General features: G+C 46.3%; 1 long non-coding RNA gene across 2 annotated transcripts; it reads right to left on the bottom strand.

The window, feature by feature from the left end:
- Nucleotides 1–292: 292 nt before the first annotated feature.
- Nucleotides 293–22437, bottom strand: LOC121073535. Of its 2 annotated transcripts, XR_005821773.1 has the most exons (11): nt 22201–22437; nt 21812–21950; nt 18511–18761; nt 14741–15214; nt 12227–12377; nt 11044–11221; nt 7901–7940; nt 7555–7673; nt 6440–6706; nt 4953–5105; nt 293–4120 (listed from the first exon to the last, which is right to left on the bottom strand). It is a non-coding gene; the product is annotated as an uncharacterized LOC121073535 (long non-coding RNA). The 2 variants fall into 2 exon arrangements; XR_005821772.1 differs by lacking the exons at nt 6440–6706; nt 7555–7673; nt 7901–7940; ... (4 more) ...; nt 21812–21950; nt 22201–22437 and adding an exon at nt 5819–6406.
- Nucleotides 22438–22868: the final 431 nt, after the last annotated feature.

Raw genomic sequence — 22868 nt, 5'->3', positions numbered from 1 at the left:
ACACATTAGATACACTGAACCATTAAAACCCAGCACGTTGCTTTCTTAGGCACCTGCTCCCGTTCCTGTACTCTTTTCCATAGCGTAAGGCAAGTGTAAAGCCAGAAAATTTGGAGGACAGCTAACCTGACCCATTTGGAGTTCTCTGAATTCCTCCACCAGTCTCATTTTGAAATCCAAACTGTGTTGGTTACATCTAGCACTGATGATGCAAGTGATAAGTTGCCACTTTGAGCAACCTACAAGTTTTGCTAGAAGATCTAGCAAATTGCCGGATGCTGTCCTGGACAGGGCCTTTTTTTTTTTTTTTTTTTTTTTTTTCAAATGTTGTCTGAGGATACCAGGACAGTGTTAACATAGGGAAAATGTCACATTAGCACAACAGTGCTCCATTCACACATTATGGGCCAGACTAGCTGGACCAGGACCAGGTCACACAGAAACAGCCCACCCTGTGGCCCTGTGAGATTTTCCCTAGAAACAGCCATCCCGTTCCAAGGGTGTGCAGATTTCTGCGAGGGCTGGGGCTTCCTCACCACCACTGGGCAAAATTCTGCATGGAAACCTTCCTCCCAGGCAGAGAACTGCAAGTGAGCTGGGGGGAGATGGTGGTTTCTGAAGCAGGGTGTTGTACCTGTGTCAGGGACAGGCTGTTCCAAGGGCAGCCAACCTGTCTGGCCTTACTTAAAAATGTACCAAGGGCCATAGCCAGGCATCCTGTCTCTGACAGCAGCCACTAACAGATGCCTAAGGAAGATATAAACCCCAGGAAAGCCTGTAGTGACACTTCCCCAGAAATACCAGATACTTCCTGACCCAAAGATAGTGTCTCTGTGTTTAACAGCTCTCAGTGGATTTTTCATTCGGCACTGTGTGCAAGACAAGTTGTGTGGAAAAAAGCATCTTCTATTGCTTGGTCTGAAAAATGCTACCTGATATTTTCATCTGATTCTCCTTAATATAACAACTGCTCCCTCATTGCCATTCTTGTGCCACCCAGAAGTGACAGAGCTGTGTCACACACCCCTCTGGTGTGACAGGTCCTGGCGCCCCTTCCCAGCTGGTCAGACTTTCCTACGCCTCTTCGTACAGAAGCTGCTTTGAGCAGCCTCTGCCTTTGCCAGTTCTGCTCTAAACCAACGGGTAAGCCAACCAAAACGTTCACCAAGCCAAGAGCCACCTGGCATATCCCAGCCGTGAGGAGGGAGATGGCTCCAGGAGTGGTTCGGGCCCAAGACGACAGCAGCTCCTTTGGTTGTGTTACAAGCCAGGATGGCACCGACCAGACTCCTATCGGCTCTCTTACAAAAGAATTGGGCTTAAATATAGAAGGGAGTGAGCAGCTGGGCCAGGAGAAATGCTTCTCCTCCTTCTGTGCCCTCAGATCTGGTAAACTCTGGAGGAGACGTCCCAAGGAAGCCAAGGAGGGACCGTGGCTGACCTTGCCTTGCACCAGGCCCGCAAAGCAGGAGGGGATACAATATAGATCGGTGCTTCCCAAACCAGTTTTGGTAAGGCTGGGCACAGCAAGGTCTCTGTAACCACATATCCCACTGAATATTGAGAATGTTTGTCTGTGATGACTACAAATGAGAACTCTGATACAGGAGCTCATGAAAGTCAAGCTCTAAAAAGACCTATCAATTTTCTACAATAAAAAATGAAACAGATGGACAAAGTCACCAATGTCTGGAATCACAGAGAGCCCCAAGCATCCCCCAGAAGAAAAGAGCCCTGTCTGTTGTAAGCCAGGCAATAGGTGATCCAGATGCAGGCAACCATCTTTTGTTTCTTCTGACTTTAAAAACATTGAGTCAGGTTTCAAATCAGCATAACTTCTTGCCATCTCTTTTTTTAGTGAGTGGAGATACAATCACTCAGCACCAGAACAATGACACAGAAACCTGCAGCAATCGTATGTGTAATAACAACTTGATACTGGAGCTGCCTCCTACAAAAGCTGTCTGCTGTTAGTCATTTCTCCATCCACCTCCTGTGATCAGCCCCATCTCTGCTACCCCCTCCATAGCTCCTTTCCCTGGCATGTCCCTGACATGGCCTCAAAACATCCGTCTGTGCTCTCAGGAAGCTGCAGAACCAGGGCAAAACATGTCTTGTTGCTGAGCCCGCTCTGTGTGCACGTGTTATTTTTAAACCATCGTGCAAAAGGATGCAGTTCCATCAGCCAGGGCGTGTTGGAGCTTCTGCAAGACAAGGCTTCGCATTTCAAAAGGAAGAAAATGTGGCATGTGCTACTGCTGTTGCTGTGGCAATACCCTTGCGTAGTGTGTGCTGTAGAATCAAGTCACATGATAAATAAACACACAGCTACAACACAAATTAAACTAGCCCAGAGCAGCTTTTATTTAGATGGTGGAAATTTTCTTAAATTAAATGTTTTCTTTCAATATTGCTATGCGGAGGCAGAGTATGCTTGTTGAAGCTGCGATTGACTTAGCTGCTCTCTCTGCTGCTCTGCAGGGCTGGATCACCATCTGGACCATCTAGACCCAGAAGAACCAGGCTTCTGCTTGCACTAGCATGAAGGAACTGACTTAGTTCCCATGCTTGTGCTCTTGTGGCACTATACTCTGGCAACCCTCTGTGGTGTTGGGACTCAACAGGTGGTATACACAGCATCACACCACACTGCTAAATATTTGTGCTCAGTGCTCGTGGACTTACCTCGACCCTCCCTCCCAGAACAGGACACCCATGCTTCTTCTCTCTGCAGCAGCTCTTTGAACTCCCATTTCATTTCACCATGAAGTGTCCGAGGTCACCGGACACATCCAACCCCAAGGTGGCCAGCAGCTGCTTACCTTTAGGATATGCCACAGTCTTGCTTTTCATTTATCAGATGAGACCCTCAATAAATCTCCCTGGCAAGACCACTCCATCGCAGAGGCACTTCCTAAAGTCCAGGGACTGAGCAGGAAGGAGGATTTCCTCTCACAGCATCACTGGTCTCCCACCAGCCCTGCTCTTCCTCCTCTGAAATACTCCCATGCTATCTCTATCCAGCCATCTTATCCTGAATGGCATCCAAAACCATTTTCCTTTCCTTCCCTTCCCTTCCTTTCCACTTCCCAAAAGCCTCTTCATTTCAGCCCCCATCTCCTCATTACTTTTGCATTTGCTCTGCCTAGCACAGGGATTTTCAAGGATGCCACACAGCACAAGATGCGTCTTTGCAGCAAGTGAAATCCCCAAGGCACATCTGGGTGTCACAGCTACACAAGCAGGTGCCATGGATAATGCAACAACAACCCATTAAGTCACTCACCCACAGGTGTGTGTGTGCATTGATTTGCATCCTTGCTTTGTATTTTACAGGCAAAAAGACAAACAGGCTCTTCTTTACTAATACTTCCTAAAAAGAGTCCTAAACAACAGCCTCAGCCTGCCTCCTTCCTGCTAGCACAGGCGTTAGATCATCAGCCTCGTCCTGCCAATAATTGTGAACTGCCCACAACCCCCTGCTGAAACAGGTTGGAGGGCTTCGGGGCCTAAATCCTCCTCTGGGGTTTTGAACAAGTTTCACAAGACGGTTCAAAGATTCAGCAGCTGGAACAGTGATACGATGTCATGCGTTGCAGATGAAGTGCTAATACTTGTCCATAATGGATTTGCTGGGATATATTTCATGTTTCCTCCACCTGTTCCCTCTCTCTGGTGGAGTCCTTGCTTCCCTGGGGTTTTGTCTTCATAACTTAGGATGTCTGCTTGCGAGGAAGCAGAGCTGACAGTGCCTGTGGTTGACCTCATTCCTTTGTACCTTACACTGAAACCTCATGTCATCCCAGAAGAGAGCAGGGATACCATGTCAGCTTTCCCTGTCGACGGTGATAAGTACCCACAGCAATGCACAAGCTGGTCCCCTGTATGGAAGCTATCCCACATGCATTTCCCAATCATCATGGGAAAAACAGCACAGGCACCACCAGGAACAGGAGATGCTCCGAGGCACTGACCGTACACCTTCTGTGGCAAGTGTCAGACGCCCCAGGAGCACTTCAGCAGTGACTCATGCCTTGGAAAGGTCAGGCGCAGCAGAGGGCATCTGCCCCATTACCTCCTGACACCGGGGCTAGGCAGGTCTCGGGGCAGGACGCATGGTCTGGGGAGAAAGAAAACAGGCACAGCCTCCTTTAAGACTGTTATGCCAACTAGCTAATTAATAGTTAGTTGATTGCACTCGTAAAAGAAGTACAGTTAAAGGAGGACACGCAGCGTATATCTTCTTTGCCTTAAAAGATGGTTGTAAACAAATTTACATATTACACAAAGCAGGACTTGGCTTGCCACATTATGTAATTACTCAGACCAGCTGGCGGGAAGAAATCATAACCAACATCGAGCTCGGGCTCCACTGCACAGATAGGATTTCTCTTTTCAGCCCCACGTGCTCAGTCCTGGTCCTGGCGTTTTGTCTACATACTCAAAGTGATGTGACTTTCCTGCCAAGTGTAGAAGGACCTCCTAGAAGTTTACAGTTAGGAGGAGAGAAGAAGAACGGTCTGCACTGCAGACAGCTTGAGGGGGCAGGGGATGAAAGTTTAAATAAAAGGTTAAATGCTAAGAGCTCAGGACACCTGAGTCCTCTTTCCTGCTTGGGCCGCAAATCTCCTGAGCAAGCTTGGTTTCTGGCCTCAGTGGGTTCTTTTTATTGTTGTTTGTTGCTTTGTTTTTTTATGTAAGAACACACACAAAAAAATATGATACTTTGTCCAAATTGTCCATGTACCGCTAAAAACTATATGGGATCCGATATCCTTAGATTAACTCCAGTGACAGGCTGGTACTTTAAACCATATGTAGGGACTTAAGGCCATATTTAAAACAAACGAACAAACGAAAAAAAACAGCGAAGGCATGTAAGTGATGCGACAAAGTGTGTCTGTGGTCAAGCAGAGATTTAGCTCCATGCATCTAGCTAACGCACAACTTACTTCTGAAAAGATCTGTCTGTGCCTTCATTTCCTAAGCATCAAACAGGGGAGAAAGGACTCCACATCTCGCAGGCATGAGGCAAAGCTAACCACGACAGGTTATCCACTGTTCAGGTTCTGCGGTGGTGCATAAAGGACCGGGGACTGGTAGCACTATCAAGAATCACAAATCAGTGGTTAAAATGACTGTTAAAATCAAAATAAACCACATTACAAGGAGGGCCAACCCTCCTCAAAGCTCAGTGGCATAAAAGCCTGGATTGCCATGATGGCTGTGACAGAAACATTTTGGGGCCTGCTCATTACGGCAACCAGCAGTGAAATGAAAGCCAAGATTGCTCCCACGTTAGAGGGAGGGCCTGTGGACTTAAGGTCACTTAGTCCGACCTCCTGTAAGGTATGAGCTTTGATATTTCACCAGTGTTTCCTCTCAAGCCTCATAGCTTGAGCTTGGCTAAAGCGCAGCCTCCAGAAAGTCTCAGCCTGGTGGGCCAAGGGAGGACCTGCCACCGGTGCCAAAGGCCAGGCCCCTCCGTGCGAGTGAGGGCCACCACACTTGTCATGGGTGGAGGAGGCGATGGTCTCCGCTTTCAGAGGAAGCTGCCTGCCGCGTTTGTCAACCCTGCTCGCCTCAGCACCTCTACTGCCTTTGTCACAGCCACGTCAGGGCAGGCCATCAGGCGGACGTGTGGGGCCTCCTGAGCGCGCAGCCCACAGCACCAGGAGCACGGCAGGAGCAGAGAGCGCACCACACGCCTCAGGTCCCGTGGCTTTGGTGAGAGCAGGGTACAGTAGGTGGCACATTGCCGCGGCAGGAACGGAAAGCGAGAGCCAGGCTGCACAGCGCGGTTGATGTCACGACTTACCTACACGGAGTTCAAGGAATCCCCCTCGCTTGCCGCGGCAGGAACAGAAAGCGAGAGCCAGGCTGCGCAGCATGGCTGATGTCACGACTTTCCAACACGGGGTTCGAGGAATCCCCCTCGCTCACCCTGGCAGTGTCCCCCTTGCCAGTTCCTTCCCCTGCTGCTTCCCCCATCCCCAAATCGCTTCCTCTGCTGCAGCCAGCGTAAGCAGTGGTGGGGCCAGGCTCTGGAGCTGCTCAGGGTTTGCACACACAAAATCTAGCCAAACCCAAGCCACAACCTGTTTTTTTTTTTTTTAGCAGGGCTATTTTCAACCCCAACGGCACACAGAAAATGAAACGACATGTCATGGTGGAGCTGATCCCACAGCTTGCTGCAGCCGATAGCGGGAAAGGCTCTTCCTCCCCCTGGTCTTGCTCATCCCTGTCTGCATCCCTGGCTCCAGGATGAAGTGTCCGTTGCCTCCCTTGTGTTGGCTTTGGGGCTTGTAAGACTCCCTTCAGCTCACTCATCTAGCAGATAACGATCTCTTTTAACTTGCTAGGTGGGTTTACTTGTTATTGTTTTTTTGGTCTTTTTTTATTATTTATGGGAAGCTGTGTGTACCTGCATTAAACCAACCTTTGTAACCTCCCAAAAATCCTTCCAGTGATTTCACTGACGGGGGTCACAGCAGAGGCCACCACAGCACACAGCAGCAGATGGGCAGGAAGGGGAGCAGGGCTCGGCGCCAGGGGACCCTCTCACACCAGCTTCATCTCCCAAAGGAAACGGGGTCGAACAGTGGCCTGGATGCAGCACGAGCTGTAATGATCCCAGCCGAGCTTTTGTTTTCTGCAGCAAATGAGATGTGCTTTACTCTTAACAACAGAAGGAAAACAGCCAGACCTAGAAAAAGCACAGACAATATAGCAAAGCAAGGTGATTTCTATAAAAAAAAAAAAAATTAAATTTGTGCTCAAATATGTGCATTTAGGTGCTGCATGTGGCATGCCTGGTAAGTCAGTGATTCTCTAGTGACCTTTGCCAACCTTCAAATTTTCCATGGGGTCAGCATATCTCTGCACAAAGCCAATGAGTCTGTCAGCTAAACAATTTAATTAGGCTCCATCGACCAGTTGTGAAGACCACAGCTCAAGAAACGATTGTAAAAGGTAGGCAGCAAGTCACTCTGAGAAAAAAAAAAAAAAAAAGCGTAGCTTTTTTATTTTTTAAAACTGCCACAGAGTGAGGTTAATGGGGAAAAGGCTTGGAAATCTTAATGCTTGGGAGCAGAGCTGAAAAAATGGACAGGATGATCCACAGAGAGACTTGCAATGCTGTGAGGAAAGGGGACCTGCATTTTTCACAGTTCTCAGTGCAGCAGTAAAATACAGAGGTTTTTAGAAATGTAAAGGATAAAGTTCAAGACACGTCAGTGCAATAACTGACAAGGCTCAGTGCTTTTTGCAGCTTGCTCCATCAGCAAGAGGAGTTTTGCACACATGGAGCTGGGATTTGTGCCCTGGCCATTTTGCACAGGGGAAGCACCAACTGCCCTGATTTTCCTGTGGCAGCCCCATTGCCTACAAATAACGCGTGGCCCAGCTGGGTGGCCAGAGTAATTATGTCTCCCAGTTGTCTGATCTTCTCTCTGGGTTATTTCTGAGCTGGAGAGCCAAAAGTACACAGCCCCTGCAATACATTCACATGGTTGCCACATCTCTGCTCACCCCAGCAGAGCACGTGGTGTGTACCTGTGTTGGAGCACCATTAGTGGGATGGCCTGGGCATGTGACCACCCTGTGGGTACCACTCTGAGATGCCCACCAGTGCACGCTGCAATCTGCTGTAGGTGCTCCTGGGTGTTTGGGTCCTGCAAGAAAAGCTGTAATTAGCTGTCTAGATAAAAACCCTAACTTCCCGCAGGGTCTTGAAATTTGATTCTTATGTTGGCTTCTTTTGTACTGCAAGAGTCCACGTGCCCACCTCCCCCAAACACCACAATGCTTTTTCTGTTATAAAATTGAAACGTCCCTGCAAAACCCTGACGTTAGCTTGCTTTAGCCTCATCGATAATTGTTGAATAATTAAAAAATCAACCTGAAGAATGTTGAGTGCTTCTTTCTCTGTCCTCTTCCTCCTGTTTATACAACACATTGATAAAATCATTAGTAGTCATTTAACATCTGATTTGCACGTTTGTTGTTGCTGTTGCTGTAATATTTTTGCCTTTTAAAATTCCAGAACTTGGCTTTTCAAGAGTGAGGGAGGTTGTGTGGGAGAGAAGTTTGCATCCTTGCCAGGGCCCCAAGGATATGCTTTATATCTGGACTGCTTAAAATCTCCCTCACCATCAAGACTCATGTTGCAGCTACCATCGTTTCTACTTTGTTGTTGCATACAACCTTCCATTTTTGTTATCATGTATGACCTTAGTTGAGCAATATCACTCTAAAGCAGAGAGTGCTTTCTTTCTTTTCCTACTGGAAAACTGCACTTAGTAATTTTACTGCAAAGGTCTTTCCTGCACTTGAGATCTGTGAAGTGGGACCACATTTCTTACCTGATCCAGAATTTCACTGTGTGGCCAATAACAAAATAAGAGGAGAGGATATAGGACTCAAACGCTGTGACTCTGAGGAGCTCCTGTTTGCTCTTTATTCCAGGTGCCTGGATGGTGCAGTGGCCTACTTGCCAGAGACATAGCTTGATCATCTGATGACACAATGGGTTTTATTTCATATAGTGATACCAATTATTTTCAAGCTCTTCGACAGACCTTGCTGACCCAACCACAACCCAGAGAGGAGAGGAACTCTTGGAAAGGAACTGCATCACAGAAAAGCTGCACAAACTCCAGAAAGCCCCTCAGGAACCTTACTGAAAGTCTTCTAAAAGCCTGGTACAAGCAGAGAACCTTCCCAGGAATCCCTTCAGGACAGCAATCTTTCTTAGGAGGATTACACTAAACCACTTACTCAGCTATACCAGACTTCATGGTACAGCACTGTGCCAGTCCTCACCCAGGAGATAAACACCTCCTGGAACGGGAAGCCGGTGCGATGTGAGTACTCTGTGTGTAACCAAATCTGCAGTAAAACAATGCTGCCAATGCCTTTTATGTCCTGTTATAGATCAATCTTGCAGCTGCTTCTCAAGCAGAGATGTTAACTCAGGTGACTGGCTTGCATCTGAACAAGACACAGACGCCCACAGAAGATGAGCTCAAGAGCTCTCTGGAACAAATCCAGCTGCACAGCCAGCATTCACAGCAGAGGTCCTCTGCCGCTGTCACTTCTTGGCACACGACAGGCTGAAAGGTCCCAGCTATGCTATCCCAAGCAGGGTTACCCTGACAATGTGGAGATCCCATCCCTTTTCGTCGTAGTGGGGTCTAGTCGTTTTCAGCCAAGCCTGAAAAATCTCACCCTTCATTTTATTATTCAAAACATTTTCAGTTTTGTGGAGGAGGGTTTGCTGATATTTCAGAAACGAGAAGACAACTGCTTCGTGATCTTGTAACTAGGGAGCAAATGAGAGCTCGTCACCAAATGGGAGAGGATTGTGAGGGAGTTGCACACTTCCCACCTAACTGCTGTGTTTTTTGCATTACAATCCAGAAACTCAAACAAGGCTTCTGCCACAGATCTTGTATCACGCTTACATCTTGTGATAATAAGGTGTTTTCCAGAAAACTCATCTTCTTGGGAGTCAGAGCAATATCTAAGATCCTCATGAGCTAATAGCAAGAGTAAAAGCATAGGTTTCTAGTTCATAGGACTGAAAAATGTAGGTAGGCAGCAGGAAGACTCAGAATTCAGAAACATGCCACCCATCAAAAAACGCCCATCTTGAAATTTTGGCTTTTTGTTGTTGCTTTTAGAGGGCGTAGCCATGGGCTTTTTATTGCTTGTGCTCCATCCCCCATCACAGTGAGCAGTGTTACAATGAGTAGTAATCAACTTCCCTGCACACTGCCTTGAGAAAGAAAACGGGTGATTGTCCCATTGGGGGAAATTAGCCTCTAAAGGTAATGCTTCCAGTTCCTTACATTGTAAGGCCAGGCACAACCACAGAACCAAGCAGCTGTTCTGGTCAAGCTACGCTTGAGGTGTGTGGGTGGCAGCAGAGCAGAGAGCCCGCTCACTTCTTAGGTTAACGTCAGTGCTTTGCCTGAGCAGCAGTCACAGGCTCTTTCTCAGGCAGCGGCACCTCCTTTGGAGAAATCCTGCCCAACTCTGAACCTTGTTCCTTGCAGCATGCTCCGTTTTGCTTTGCAGTGCCTCCAAAAGCTGAGTGTCCAGAAAAGAGCTGTCAGAAACAGGCACTGGAATCTGGGCCCTCCATCCAGCATTTACACTGTTTTCTGTTAGAAAACAGGGCTTCAGAAGACCAACAGGGTGCCTAAAATATTTATATTTGAAGCAACAGAAATGAAATAAAAACCCCAGTTGCAGATAGTTCTTTATCAAGTTCACTATCAGTGCTGAATATGCTCTTTTCTAGGGAGTTATTTTTGTCTCATGGAAAATTTAAGAGAAGAAACATGAAGCCTGTTAAATAAAGCTTTTCTATCCAATTGTGAAATTGTCTGTGATTTCTTCTAGTGATGTAAAGCCATGCTGGACTGGTTCCAAACTCCATTCTAAGGAGACAATTGTTAACACTCACCTTGGAAGTAATTAATATTATCTAAGAGTTTTATTGTGAAATGCATGAAGGGTACTTCATTTGCTGCTGAAAGCTGGTAATAGGATAGGGTTTGTGTCACCTTATTGATCTCTGTTTACATAATAACACTGAGTAGACAAGCTCAAGGAAAGGACCACATTTACTTTGATAAGTGCTGTGCCAACTACTTCCCAACAGCCTGACAACAGGGAGGAAGGGAATGGAGTTGCTCCCTTTGATTCAGGGGTGTGGGTTGTGCAAAGATCTCCTTTTCATTTAAGATAGAAGGTTTGCAGGCTATATCCTCCCCTTTGATATTCTCCCTCAAGGGAGAGAGCCCATCTGAGCAGAGAAGACCAGGGTTCCATCTTCTCCTTAGCCCTGGCCACATGCCCCTCCTGTTGGCATTGCTCTGTCTCTCCAGAAAAGAAGCACATAGGAAATTAATTATTTTTTTCCTCATAACATTACTTCTTTGCCAGCCCAGTTTCCCAAACCACCTCACTTTCTAGCCTCACCAACGCTGTTGCTGGCTCCAAGGAGGGAAGAACACTAGAGCAGCCTTGGCATACCTCTGCCCTAAGATGATGCGAAGCTGGTGTCTCATTGCTGAGTCTGTGAAGGCTGTGCCCATTTTGGGTACTCAGACGCCCCAGGATGGAGATGAGGAGCTCCTCAGGAGGAAGGACCGCATTGCCTTGCATGCACGGGTGAGCCAAGCACACAAATCAGACGCCAGCGTTGCTCCAGCTAGCAAACAGTGGGGAGAGAGCTGGTCAGTCACTTCTAACCGAGCAGTGGGGGATGTAAGAAAAAACTGCAGGGGAAGTCCATTCATTCACACGCATGCATTCTCTCTCTCCCCCCTCCCTCTCCCGAGAAAGTAAATGCCACATCTTTTGTATTTCTTAAAATATCCCTTGTTAACGTAATGAGGCCATTGACAGTAACCTCAAGTCAGCATCTTATGGTGATTCTGACAACTCAGCAGCATCCTCGCTGCTCCAAGGAATTGGAAAACACAAGCGGTGCGGAAAACATAAACATCAGCGTGCAGAGCAAACACATCTGATGTACCAGAGCAGCAACAAAGAGGCTCCAGAGACTGCAGGGAGAGCACCTATTTGTCGGGGAGAGCAAACCCGGGGGACGTAATGAACAGGCAAAGCATGGCTCGGCTTCTTGGGATTCAGAAAGTAATTAAAGGAGGCACAAGTCAGCAGAGCAGAATATTACACTGTGACTTCATTACAGTCATCAGCACTCACCCCCTGCTGAGAAGCCTTCTCTTTCCCTCTACCCCCACCCCTGGCACATTTTATTACCAAAACCCAGGGTCATCGCGCATAATGGAGAAGTTCATTTTAAAACTTTCTCAAAACGCAACTTGGAAGCTTAGACTTTCTACGTGGGAAGCGTAGAGGAAATAAAGAAAATCAAGTAAGAAGGAGGTTACTCAGACAGTGAGATGAAATGAAACTACAGCTGCAAAACTTGATGGATTTTTATGGCTGGGGAAGCCCACAGCATAGGCAGTGTCATGAAACCCACCACCACATGGTTACATCAGTACACATCTGCCACCAGCTCTACTGAAACCAGGCCAGATATCTGGCACTAATACAGCTCTGTCCTGAGTTCAGAAAACAAAACAAAACAAAACAAAAAAACTAACACCTGTTTATTTTAAACATCAATAAAGAAAAACTTGTCTACAGTAGGTTGCTACAATATACTGATTGGAGTGGCACATACCTGACATTAAAGGATATGCAGGGCTAAAGGCTGGCCTTCAAGCAAGCACAGTTGTGTACGCTCACATCTTAGGGTCCTTGGAGGTGGATTTGTGGTAGGAGACCTTGTTCTCTCTCATTTGCTTTTTAATTTTTGTTTGTAGCTAGATATCCTGTGTGTGGCCAATAGCAGACAGAAATTGTAATGAAAAGGAGCGATCTCAGGGCATTTCTCAGCAGGCAGGGTACCTGGGCATTGCAGCAGCATGTTGGCATTGCTGCAGCAACCAGAATATTAGGGGAATTTTCCAGAATGATGTAGGATGGAGAACAGCAGGCTTGTCTATGTCGCCTTGCAAGGCCAGCACCACATGGCCCAGTGCATCATCCCAGACAGGGCCAGACCCTCTTTGTAAGCTTACATTTCCAGAAAGGAGGAAGAGATCAAAGCCGTGGGAGTACTTTTAAATACCAGAGGAACTGTCTTGCTCTGTTCTGCTGAATGAGAGAGAGACTTCATTGGAGAATAAATTGCTTTTATGTCAAGACAGTAACCTTGCACTGCCTCCACCCCATTCCCAGCCTTACTGACCTTCATTACACCTTGACTCTTTTAGCACATCTGGCTATAAATTAGGACAAATGGTTTACGCCCTTTCCTTCTCCTGTAACGCAGTGCATTACAGCAGGGCTGTTGGCACACAAAAGCTTTTGCCCTTTCTGTTTCCCTCCCTCGATAATGAGCCATCTATTAAGGAGGCAGATGCAGTTTTAGCTGGTGATATCTTATGTAATTATGTGGGTGAACAGCAGAGACAGAGAGAACAGAAGATGGTGGAAGCGAGGAAAAGCAAAACCAGCACAATTCCCAGAGCCCTTAGAACTGCAGTGTCACCAGTGCCCTTCCCTTTCCTTGCACCCCTGCTGCTGGAGCCTACAAGAAAAGATTTGCTCCCCACAACTCCCAAGCAGCTCTTTTCCATGACCCCAGTTTATCAAATTCACTTTAAGTAAGCTTCAAATCCAGCTTATCCCACCAGTGTCAAGTTCTTATATCAACAAGCTTGGGCCTGGGCCCCCAGAGGAACAAGGTTTTCTCTGGGATGCATGTGCCTCGTCAGTCTCCCACTAACTGCCAGCCAGGTCATATCTTTCCACTTGCTTGATTTCTTTGGTATAACATTCACCGGCTATTTGCTTGCTATTCCTTAGCTTGTGCCTGTACCAGCCTGGACTTCCTGATGCTCTCCTGTCAAAACTGGTGTGACCAAGGCTGCCTTCCTTACTCGGCCAGGAAATTTGCAAAGAAGTCTTCTGAACAGAAAAGCAGTAATGCATGTACCATACAGAGAACATCAAGCCTGTAGTAAACAGAAAAATCTAAAAACTTTTCCCAGACCTTGGGGAAGTACGGGTAGAGCAAACAGCCACAGGTGGCAGCTGGACTTGAGTCCCAAATAACGCTTTACCTCGGTCCAGATCTGTGGTTTGTTCTGCAGGGGCGTGCAAAACTTCCCCAAGTCTCGTAGCCCTCTGATTTGAAAGGTAAGTTTGGTCTTGTGATGAAAATAAAAGGTGTTGGGTTAAATTTGGGGCAAACAGTTATTGATCTTACCATTTTATTTTGTTAGTTTTACTCTAGTTACTCACCCATCCCTGCCCTAAAGCTGACATAAGCTTGGTTCACAGACCTCCCCTGTGGGATCCACTTGTAGTTGCCGCCTCCTCTGCCCTCCTTACATCTTACCTAATGATAATTACCAGGGGACTGGGACATTTAAATTGCCTGACAACAGCACCCACCTCAAGGAATGAAATAACGCTTTGAGGCTGGACACAAATGTACTTAACACAAAGATACCACAGTTTACCCTACGTGACGGTCATTGCAAAGCCCGTGCACAACATGAGGAAACAGAGGTAGGAGAAAAAAGTCCCCTATGGGGTGAGGCTGTCTATTAACCTGGTAACTGGTAGGTTTTCCATGAAAGATATTTTAGGACTACAGTGCATGGCTGAGAAGAAGTACTGCTATTTTTATATTACAGATTGGAAATGTAGGCACAGATATGAGAAATGATTTGCACAAGGTTGCACAAGACCTTGGTGGCAGAGCCACAGACCCTCTCTCTTTTGCATCTACTTCTTGATGCTTTACCTACAAGACTTTCCCTCTTACTAGAAGCCTGTGAAGCCAAAGAAAGTTCAGAGAGGGAGGATTTGCCTGCACAGGCATGCCAGGAGCGCTTCACCCAGACTTTCAGACAGAAGTTGGAGATCCTATGCGGACATGCTGTCTTTGGCCTGAGACTATATCCGAGCCCACAGCCCCAAGAAAATTGGTGCCCTCCTGGGATACTCAACCAGGGAGCTCTTATACTGCCTTCTCTTCTACAGCAAAAGTAGGTACTCTCGCTTCCCTGTTGCATAGCCACAGACAGCCTTTACATCGAAGGAGGCCATGTCTCCCTGTTCTCCTCATTTTTATTTCATGCTGGTGAAAAACACTGGCCTGATCATCCTGGCCTGTACTTACCCGCATGCTGGAGCGATGAGACCTCTCCTTCACCTTGCCTGGCCAGCGCACCTGTACCGGGATGTTCTGGGAGCAGTTCGAAGGCTGGAGGGGCAGTGTAGTTTCCATTGTTCATTCCCATATTGGTCTCAGTCAAAACTGCAAAGAAAAACCTGCCAAGTAGAAGAGGTCAGGGAGCCAGGCGAGCGCTTGTCTAACCAGGTTTGCTGTGACATTGCACTTGTAACCCACAGGCCAGTGAACACGTTCCTGCTGCTGGTGCAGGGGTGGTTTTCCTCTTGCCAAACTGATCTTGGTTTATGTTGGTAATCTTTGTGCTGAATCTGCATTTAGTAACATGCTGCAGCGTCTTTGCTTCTAACTTCTTGCACGGTTGACTCCTTTGCCTACCGTACTAGAAGCTAATCCATGCCCAAAATGTGAAAGAGAATCATGCAGAAGGCAGAATGACACTGGGCAAATTAGCTCAGGATCCTGTAAATAAAGACCACACGTGAATGAATATTCACAAAAGATGCTGAATCAATGTATTATGGACAACTTTAATCAGCCTTGCAATGCTAGAATACCCTAAGGTCAGGTTTTGGATAAAGTTTAAATAGGTACATAATACAGAAATGAATGTTTGCTGATCTTTAAAAGGGATAGGCTATAAATATCTTTTAAGACCCATGAAAACATTCAATGAAGACATCAAATTATATTTATCCCTCAAACTCACCACAAAATTGTTACAGACTTTTTTTTTTTTTTTTCTCCTTTGAAAAACAATAGGAAACAAACTGGTTTATCTTACCATACCTGCTGTAAATACCTTTATGGCAAGATAATTGCTAAGTGCATTGTGTTGAACAATTCGTTACTTTGTTAGAGGAACATTTGTCATGCCCTTTAGAGATGGCAGAAGAAAATTCCCCTGTGACCTTTGGAAAATGAAATCAGTGTCATTACTCAGAAGTCAAAGTTGGTAAGTTTGTTTTTAAACTTAGAAAGGGTTTCCCATGCCTCCTGAAAAAAGACACAATTTGCGCTTCCACAGAAATGGAGCCAACCTAACTTATTCCAGCCCTTTTAGACCATTAATGATTTGTGCCTAACTAGCTAGTAGGTGATTCACCGGTTAAAGCACTGCGGGCTCCCTGTCCTGTGCGCAGCCCTGTGCCTGTCATCGCAGAAGTACAGGGCATAACACCGTGGGCTGCCTGTACTGGAGGGAAGATCATGAGCCCGATTGTGTGATACAAACAAAGGCAGAGCCATTATCAGGCAGCAAAACCGCCTCTGCACAATTGCATAATGCCCTCGGATGTTCCCAGCAGTGCCACGGCAGGCCCACGGGGCTGGCGCTCGGACAGGGAGGAAGCTGGATCTCCTCCCTCCCTCCCTCCCTCCCTCCCTCCCAGCATGGGAAAGCTCAGGAGAGCTGTTGTGTAGGCAAAAACCCCTCACTTATCTCCTGGGAAAGAGCCGTGCTGCTCTGGAGTGACGTCTGACACACAGAGCTGCGGTGATGGATCAGAGGGAGCCCAGCACCGCGGCAAGCACACGCTGCGTGTGTCACATCCCCTTCCCCGAGCCTGCGCTCATCTTGTTCGCTGGGACAGGAGGTGCACGTACCCCGGTTTTGATCAGTTCCTATGCAATACAATAGGAAACTGTTTAAGTGAAGAGGAAAACACTGTACATACAAAGCTTCTGTATACGTAAAGCCCCATCTTGCACTCTGAGTGCGGGAGGTGCAGTTTAACAACGCAGCAAGGCGATGCGGTGCCCTGTTCTTTGCTGTTCACAGGGCGGTGAGTATCTGCACCCACACTAAGCAGGGATGGGAAGGAAAGGAGGGATAGACCCAGGAACTGTCAGACTTCAGCGTGTGGCTGAAATCTCCAAGCAGCCGAAATTCCCGCCAGAACAGCAAATGGCGACTTTCCCAGCCGGCTTTCAGTGGGCACGACTTCACCACGAGTGAACGTGGCTGTGGTCAGCAGCGTGTGTGACCTACCGGGTTTCATTTCACTTGCCTGGGAGCCCATCTGCTTGGGATGCCTCCTCCTCTGCTGCTACCGGTGGCACCAGAGACTTACAAGGCAGCAGGGAGCATTTCCTAATATCGGTGGGGTGTAGCTTTCCAGCGTGACGGATTGTGCTATTAACTGCGGCAAAAGGGAAGAGCACAAGTGGGCAGGGGAGGGAGAGCGCTTCAAGGCCTGGAGTTGAATGGCAAGTGATATTAAATAGTTCTATGTACGCAAAACAAATGTTTGAAGCTTGCAGGGATGTTGCTACAGACGTCGCGGTGTTCATTAGAAAAGGGGAAAGCTGTTTGGAAAAATGGAGCCTACACAGAAAAAAATATCTATGTAAACAAGATAGAAAGGAGCTGGGAGCTATGGAGTTAGAGTTGGAGGAGTGTTTTAAACTAAAGACTGGGGGGAAGGAAGAAATATAGAAGAACACTCAGTTTGGTTGAAGCTTTTACATCTCTATGTTAAGAAAAAAAGGTAAGACAGTGCAACGGAGTTGAAGTGGGAAACAGAGAAGACAAGTCTCTATAAATGAAGCCCCAATTAAGTAAGCCCCTTAAGCAAGCCCCTTCGTACTGCTGTATCTGTATGTGACTCACCTGGTATGACAGAGCAACTCATTTTCAGCTCATTTTTGAGCAATTAGAGAATCTGCAGGAAGAGGATAAATTATACTCGAGTTCATCCCATCTGGCAGGCAGAATCTGTTGTAAGATGTAGCTAAGGAAGAATCACCTCTTCTTGTCAAAAATATGTCAAACACAATGTTTACCTTTAAGAAGGGGAACCACATAAAATGAGGAAATTCATTGAAGTGAGAAGCTAAAAACAGTAGAGCACCTGAAGATGATATAATGTTGTTTAAAGATGCTGTACAGCAGGCCCGGCATCAAATAAAAATATGCAAAGGAAAAGAAAAAATAAGCTAGTGTGATTAAAGCCTGTAACACTGCTGAGGTGTAAAAAGAAAAATGGAGGGTTAAGGAAGATGGAAAAGAACATGCAGTCTGACAAAATGGATATGAAACTATAATAAAGTACAAGCAAATGAGAAACAACTTGCTAAAGGCATAAAACTGAATGATGAGAATTTTTCAAGCACAGCAAAAGCAGGAGGCCTGCTGGAGAGATGGTGGCATGCATGGATGATCCATATGTAAAATGAGTAAGATAAGGCCATAGCAGAAAATCAAAATGAATTCCTTGTGTTGGTGTTCCTGGAGGAACTTCCACACTGGATTACTCTTTAAGGAGGAATGGTTTTAAGGTATAGTTTCACTACTCCTTTAGCTAGAGCAGGCTGAGGCATCAAATAAAAATGTGATTTCCTCCTCTTTAGTAAGGGTCCCCTGCCCCCTTCCTTGTGTTGGCACTGGTCTTTGCCTGATCCCATGGTGGGTTGGCTCTGGCAGCCCCAAAGAGTCACTGAGAGTAGGGGGAACGCTGCCCACAGCCTGGGGTCCCGGGAGGCACAGCCAGGCTCCCCAGCCAGAGCCCCCACCTCGGTGTTACCAGCCTCTGGCTTTCCTGAGGAGAAGTATGATGAGGGACCTCCGGGACCGGGGGATGTGGAGCGAAAAGCCAGCAGCTGGAAGCTCAGCTCAACATGCAGCAACGACATGAGGTTCTGAAGGAGCTGTGATTGGGGCTGAGACCTTGGACAGTAATAAACGTGTTTCTGGGTCTCCTCTTTGCCAGAAAATGGGCATGTGCTGGAGGAACTCCAGGACTATGTCATAAACACACCTGGGTGCAGAGCTGCATGCAGGAGCCAACAAATCTCCCCTCAGTGACCACAGAACCAGCGCAACCCGTCAGGTTTCCTCACCACACTGTGCCTGGTAGCACTCAGCGGGCACGAGGTGCAACGTGTCGCGGATGAGAATAAGACATTTATGAGTTGTATGGTTCACAGACAAAGCAGCTGGATGTTCGTCAGCCCACTGGGATGATTCATGGAGGTTGGTAAGGGCTGGTATTCTTTACCTGATACAAAACTGACACAAAGCAGAACATTTACTCTTTGTGCCTCACTGAACCCCTATATAAATTAAGATAATGACCACCTCACGAGGTTGCTTCAAGAATTAACTGATATGGCCAAAGCCTTGACATTCTTAGGTGCACATACAAATTATTTAAACAGCTTTTAAGCAGTTCTCTTTTAAATGTGAAACAGACACTGTTATGTCAAGGTCCTTTCAATTGGATATGTGACCAAGATGAAAGAGAGGGTCTGGAGCTGATCATCTTCAAAGTGAGAGCACCTGGGGTGGCTGCTCAGCGTGGATGCCAATCACCAGACAGGCACTGGAAATTCAAAACATTCCAGCTGGTGATTTGTTACATCAACCTTTTTCATCTGAGCTAGATCAGGCAGTGAATCAATATGGCACAGACTTCCTGCGATGGACAGAGCCATGCTGCAGTCATTAACGTAGGGGCATACTGGAGCTGTATCCTCCTTTCCCAACATTTCTGCTTATTCAATAATTAAGTAATTTAAAAACTTTCAATGTTCCCATAACCATCTCCCACGAGCAATTACATCAGGTCTTAGTTCCACAAGCAGTTTTTTTTATGACCATTTCTATTTTTTAATGGTTGCTCTCCAAAACTTTATCTGGAACCATGTCATGCTGTACGAAGCAGAAAGGGAGACTTTAAACTTTATCCAGACCCAAGAATAGGGTTCTCTGAAACCAAGCATAGCCAGCAATACAAATAGATTACTTTCACAATATCTGACATGCTAACACTAATTAAAACAAAATTTAACGACAATAATGAGCCCTTGAAGATTACCTCTTTTCCCTAAATTTGGTTATTTGGGATTTCCTAATCACATGGCTCTTACACTTGATTGAAAATTCCTCTTCTTCTAAAAGCATCAGCATAGTCTAAGGGCACTAGAGACTTCTCAGGGAGATGTGGTTGGAAAACCTCTCCTATCTGTCCCAGCCAAGCTCCTGAGCCACAAATGGAGGTCAGGCAAGGTCAGTGTCCAGATTCTTCTTAGTGAAGATGGAAATCTTGGCAAATGCTTTGGATGCACTGGGTACTTTATTCCTTACATCCTACCTGAAATATCACATGATCCACTCATGCCATATGGTCTAACAAACAACCTTAAGGTTTAGGCTGTTGTTGTTTTTAAAATCAGACCTTAGGTCACTTACCATTAGGCTTTAGGCACTTTGAAGCTCAGGCATGTAATTAAATCCAGTTAAATAAAGGCTAAAACCCATCTTGCTTTTACACCATCTTGAGTGCTGACCTAAAATAAGCTGATGTTGTGTTTGCACTTTTCAGCACTCAACAGTGGAGATCAAAACCGTCCCATTTCTCACATTGGGATTAATAAGTGACTCCCAGCTTATTGAACTTTTCAACTTCCATGATACCAATACATCCAACACTCTACTTTCCAAATATTTTAGCCACTTCCAAGGTTGCCATTACCGTGGTCTCAGATCAGTCTCACGGTCTCAAATGCCTCCATACCCACCGCATCTCTGTGGCCAACAGCTGCACTTTGGCCAAGTGCATAAACAGGGATCTCAGGGCCAGAGAGGAGAACACAAGTCCCACACAGCTTCCAGCACTTGGGAGTCCCCAGCAGCCAGCTCAGTCACTGCACCAACTTTTCTTTCCCATTTTCGCTCTAGTAAAAGGTATGGTCTAAATCCCATGTACATCTACGAGCGTCTTACCACAAGACTTCGTAGACCTTCTACTGCCTTCAGCAAACTTGGCTCAAACCTAATTGCTCCTGCCAACCTTCCTGTGTTCCTGGGCTTCGCAGGGTAACCGTTAAGGACAGAAATAAATCCTTTGTTTACTCTGGAAATTGGAGAGCTGCTTTAACCTCTGGCTAAAAACAGGTGCATTTTCCTATCAAGTTCGTGAGTCACTCATCCCAGCACAGACTGGTGAGCTTGGAAAGCCCAGTGGTCACAGAACAACAGGAAAGGATGACTTTTTAATTGAACGGTGGCAAATTTCATCATCCGGCTTTCCTGGGTGGCTTTTTTTCTTTTTAAGTCATGTTAAATCATTGGTTTAACACAGCTCAGGCCTGTTCCTCGTAAATTCCTTTTCTGTGTGGTATTTCAGCATCATATCCAGTTTGGGATGGAAAACACTACTATTGTTAGACTCCTAGGGGAAATAGCAGGTGTAATGTGTGACTACATAAACAGTGTAGGCATTTAATACCACTGTAATATATTTTATGTTTGGTCCAGCATGATCAGACCTTTCAGCACAGGGACTTGTATTTTTATTTTATTATTTTATTTTTCTGTGAAAACAAGGTGTTCTCTTTCTGCAGAACTGTTTTCACAGAAAACAGTATTGTTTCTCACATACCGCATGGCCAGAACAGCCAAGGAATTCTTAAAAGGTGACCTTCAAAGGTGACTTCTTTCTGATGAATTAAAAAAAAAAAATGCAATACCTTTCCCCTCCAATTTTAACACTAGAAATTCAGGTCTGATTGCCCTGTTTTTCCACAACTGAAGGCTCACGAAAACATTCACAGGAGCTGCTCTGGGGATATTTCTCCACTGCACAGTTAACTAACATTCTGACTCAAACCAAACTCAGTGGCTGTTGTTATACACACAGGAGAAATGTCTGACCTGGCCAAGGTGTGCTCCCAGGCCAGGCCAGCTTACCTAGCAGGCTGCTGAGGGCAGGTAGGACTGGAGTCCACCCGTTTTGCACTGTGATTGCAGACAAGAAAATTAAATAACAAAAAAATCACGAGTTTTGTTGGTTCTCCAGTGCACCTCTCCTAGTTTCCCTGTGGGAGCCAAATAGAATCCTACAGCCTCTGAGCACAAGAAAAATGTGGCTCCATGGCCAGAAACACTGCATCAACAAGGTCACAGAAACATGGGCAGGTCTGTGCTTGAGGATGGGCCAGGTTAACTGTGCAGTGAAAATGAAGTCTGGGGTGGGAATTGATTTTTGCATTAAATCTCTGACAGTTTTGATAGTGCCTCACTTAGTTAGGCGTCTTTGAAATAAAGAAGAGAGTCACCTGGTCCCTGAACAGCAGGGATGTTCAAATGAATTCTCTCTGCACATCGGTGTCCTCTGAGGAAGATCAGCAAATGAGTGGTGAAGGAAAGGCTTGACATTTTGGGGACTCAAAATGAAGTTGGTAAATGTATCTGCAGCTTAATGGAGAAAGACATATATAAATCCCTCCCAACAGAGCTATAGAGAGAAGCATGCACTGAGCATCTCCCCTTAACAAAAATCAGTCTTCAAAGGCTTTTTTCTTTGCTTTATCTCAAAGCACAAATATTTCCAGTTCCTGTCCATCCCCACCCCATTCCACCCACCTCCTCCCACCTTGCCCCACTTCAGGTCGCTTTGAGTGACACCAGCACCACTTAGGAAAACAACAGAAAGTCAATTACCCACCCACATCACTGCGGGGTTAATTTTTAACCTCTTCCAGCTGCACATTCAGCCGGCTTGCTAAGACTCTTCCTCCAGCCAGGGATCAAGTGAGAGCTTTCCATTCCTGCGGGCAGGACTCGGAGGCTCCCGCAGGAAGGCCACGTCCTCACCTCACAGCCCGAGCCCCAGCAGGTCGAGAGCAGGAGGCCTACAGAAGCCACATGTCCCTGGAGGGCTGAGGGGAGAGATGTGGGAGGGATGATGTGATAAGTGCAACGCACGCACCTGAGAAAAGTGATGTAAATTTGGGTTGCTGTGAGGCTTTTTGGCCTACAGGAAGGGTGCCAGTGTCACAGCAAGTGGCACTTAGGTGCATGTGTGCCCACGTGGTTATGGCAGGAGTTTACGGCAATGATGAAGAAAAATTTACACCTTGATAAGAAACATTTTGAAAAAGTGTGTGATGTTTTGCCAAGGCTCTTTCTGCAGTTACATCCATGGACTCTTCAGTTATATTGAAAAGCAATTTTCTGTTAGTGCAGAGTTGACAGAAGAGGTACGACCAGTTCTGTGAAACGCCCCCCATTTAGAAAAGCCCGGAGTGCAAATAATTGTTACATAGGTGCAGCTTGAAACAGAACAGGACCAGAAAAGCACGATGAAAGAAGAGTTCAAAACAACAATGCTGG

The sequence above is a fragment of the Cygnus olor genome, chromosome 7, assembly GCF_009769625.2.
Source record: "Cygnus olor isolate bCygOlo1 chromosome 7, bCygOlo1.pri.v2, whole genome shotgun sequence".
In the NCBI taxonomy this organism is placed as follows: domain Eukaryota; kingdom Metazoa; phylum Chordata; class Aves; order Anseriformes; family Anatidae; genus Cygnus; species Cygnus olor.
This window is presented reverse-complemented; position numbering and strand designations above follow the sequence as displayed.